Source organism: Panicum virgatum, chromosome 8N (genome assembly GCF_016808335.1).
Source record: "Panicum virgatum strain AP13 chromosome 8N, P.virgatum_v5, whole genome shotgun sequence".
Taxonomy (NCBI): domain Eukaryota; kingdom Viridiplantae; phylum Streptophyta; class Magnoliopsida; order Poales; family Poaceae; genus Panicum; species Panicum virgatum.
The window spans coordinates 44,544,257-44,547,220 of NC_053152.1; positions in this window are offsets into that span (position 1 = coordinate 44,544,257).

A 2,964-nucleotide genomic window follows, 5' to 3' on the forward strand; every position below is an offset into this window, starting at 1 on the left:
TACATCTAGGCTTCCTTGAGATGCGAGATGTTTTTCAAGCGGGAAGCCTAGGAGAAGATCAAAATCAAAGATATCAAAGATATGGAAATCTAAGTTGATCTTGATCTTGTCTATTATAAGCGGCACAGCACTTGCGACCCCCCGACATTTAAGGATGTGTCCTGAGGGACAACTCTTTAAGAGCGTGTCGGATGGTCTTAGCGTAGCATTGCCCAAAAGTGTATACGCTAAGTGCCATGGCAAAAAATTAACCTCCATGATGGGGTTAATGTGGGCTTCTACGGTGGTTCCCCTTATTAAGCAAGGAGTGATCGTAGAGGGTGAGCTAATCCAAATTGCTTCAGAAAAGTGTTTCTCTCCATCTGACCAATCCTCCTTCATGGCTTCCTCGAGATGTGCTTCATTACGGGAATCAGGAGGAGAAGGAGGTACCATAGGCCTAAGGAAAGGTTCTATCAAGAGATCTCTAGATTGATCGGTGTGGACAGAGGAAGGTTCCTTCCCTGAATGGGCATCTATGAGATTCGAGGTGTTTCTATGGTTTCCCATTGATTCATCCTCGAATCTAGAAGAGAACTTCGGGGGGTAAATCTCTTCTCCCTTCGATATTCCTGGTTCGGATGAGGTTTCTAGAGCTGCATCTAAGGATATGGGAAATGAAGGATTGGGTTCAGCCGCTAGAAGATTCTCATGGGTCAACTCACACTCCTCTTGGAGAGGATCAGATTCGGCTGACAAGGAGGTATACTCGGCAATATAATCTAGGATTTTATTAACCTCAGCCGGGAACATATGGAGGGGTACTCCTCTAGTGATTGAGTTGAGATGATCAGAGGATTCCTTATCGAGACTCCTCTTAAATTTCCAAAGGACTAAAGGATTGAGTGTCGACATGGTAGGGTCGGACTTCACTAGGAGCAAAAATCTGGCCCAGGTTACACCTAAAGTTTCCTTCTCATTCTGATGGAAGAACATGATAGAGAATGTCTTATTCAAGGAGTCCCAGCTGCCCTTTCCGGTACATGTATAGGATGTGTACCATTGCTCTGCCCTCCCTTTAAGAGAGAAGGGAAACAACATCCACCGGAGGACATCTTGTTTCATGCTTGCAGAGCAAAACGTGAACAAAGCTGCTCGAACTCCCGCATATGGTAGTATGGGTTCTCGCTACTTAACCCAGAGAAGGGAAACTCCCAAACCATAGCGATAAGGTCGGGACAAGGTTCATAGCCAGATGTGGAAGAGGATGGTGGCTCATAGAACTCGCCCCTTGAGGCAGAGAGGCTATGAAAGGATGGCTTCTCCATGTGTAGTGGGGGTAAAGATAGCAGGAAGACAACTAAAAATGATATGGGAAAAATCCCGTGGGGTAGAGAAGCTTTTGAAGGATAGCTTCTCTATGGATAGCGGGGGTCAAGGTAGAAGGAAAGGAAATAAAAAGATACAAGGACGACTATGTTCGAAGAAAGATACAGCAACCGTTCCCCCGCAACGGCGCTAGAAAGCTTGTTGGGTATTTTAGCGTCACGAATAAATCCGTAAGTGCACAGATACCGTTGTAGCTTTCACCTCAGAGTATTCCAAGGGTTATCGAATCCACAGGGAATGTGTGTGCACTTTCTTCTATTCTAGTCGGTCCAAGGACACACCAAGATAGGTAGAAGGGTAGAGAGGATTCCTAAGATAGTGCTACTGCTGAGTTAAAGGTCGATCTCTCAGGCACAATACTCGCTTCGGGCAGCAGCTTACAACTGGTCTGCTAGTCGACTCCGGCCAACAGCTCTACGCTATATCCGAATGTGGAGGATTACGAAGGACCAATAGGGTTGTCACCACCTATGGCCTACCTCTAACAAACCGTGGGATATAAGGCAAACGAAGGATAAACCTTAGCCTAGACACCACGCCTACGCTACTGATTACTACTGTAGTCTAACTACGTATGGCACCCCATAGCAAACTACAACACTCTGTACGAATACAGAGCGACGAACCCGCTAGTAAGAGAACTAATCTCACTCAACTATAAGCACTACTAGCATCTACTATACCAAGTAAAATATTAGAGATAGGAACCACGAATACTTACTAAAACCCGAAGAATGTAGCAGCATCCGTAGAGGTACAAGCTGGGGTAGGGTGCCGACACCCTGACACTTCTCACGAACTACTCCCTCACTCTCGTAGAGGTACAAAATGGAGAAGAGCGCCAAATACCGGCGCCCCTCCTGAGTACCTCTACCCTCTCCCTAAGCTAGGACTACTCTAAACCAAAGAGAAGGCTTGGAGTTGCACTTGGTGGATGTCTTCATTTGGAGCCCCTCCCCTCATATATATAGGAGGGAGCCACGGCTAGCAAGGTCGGTTTCAGCAGGTGATCCTCCCAGAACTGACTTCTAGGACCAATGGGGAGCTGCCACGTCGAAGGCTGAGGTCGGTTGGTGCTATGGGCAGGTCGTCCGACCTCCTACGGCCGGCTCCGAATCGGTGGGCCCTCATCACTAATTCACTGGTAATAGCTCTTGTCTAAGTCAGTAGCTTGCTCAAGTGGGCCCAAGAATCCATGTGAGGCTGAATATTGCGCTCTGATTGGTCGACGCCTTTTGCCTTGGATTGAGGAGTGTGTTTCCATGCTCTTGAAGTGTGTTTTCACCCTTATTTCACCTGCATACAAATATTTACCAATACTCGTGGAAATGGTTAGTAATAAACCCCTACCACTATGTTGATGTTTACATTTTATGTATTTATGCAGGAGTTGACAGCTTAGATTTGATACTTAAGAGCCGTCAACAGCGTGTCGGCCGCCACGTCCAATTCCAAAGGGAAGGCCGAGGTTGCTTATTGGAGGGTGCCTATTGTGACATATTTAAAGAACCCTGGTCATGGTGTAGAGAGGAATATTCGGCGTTTGGCATTTAAATACGTTTTGATCGACGATGAGCTTTATCGTCGAACTGCCGA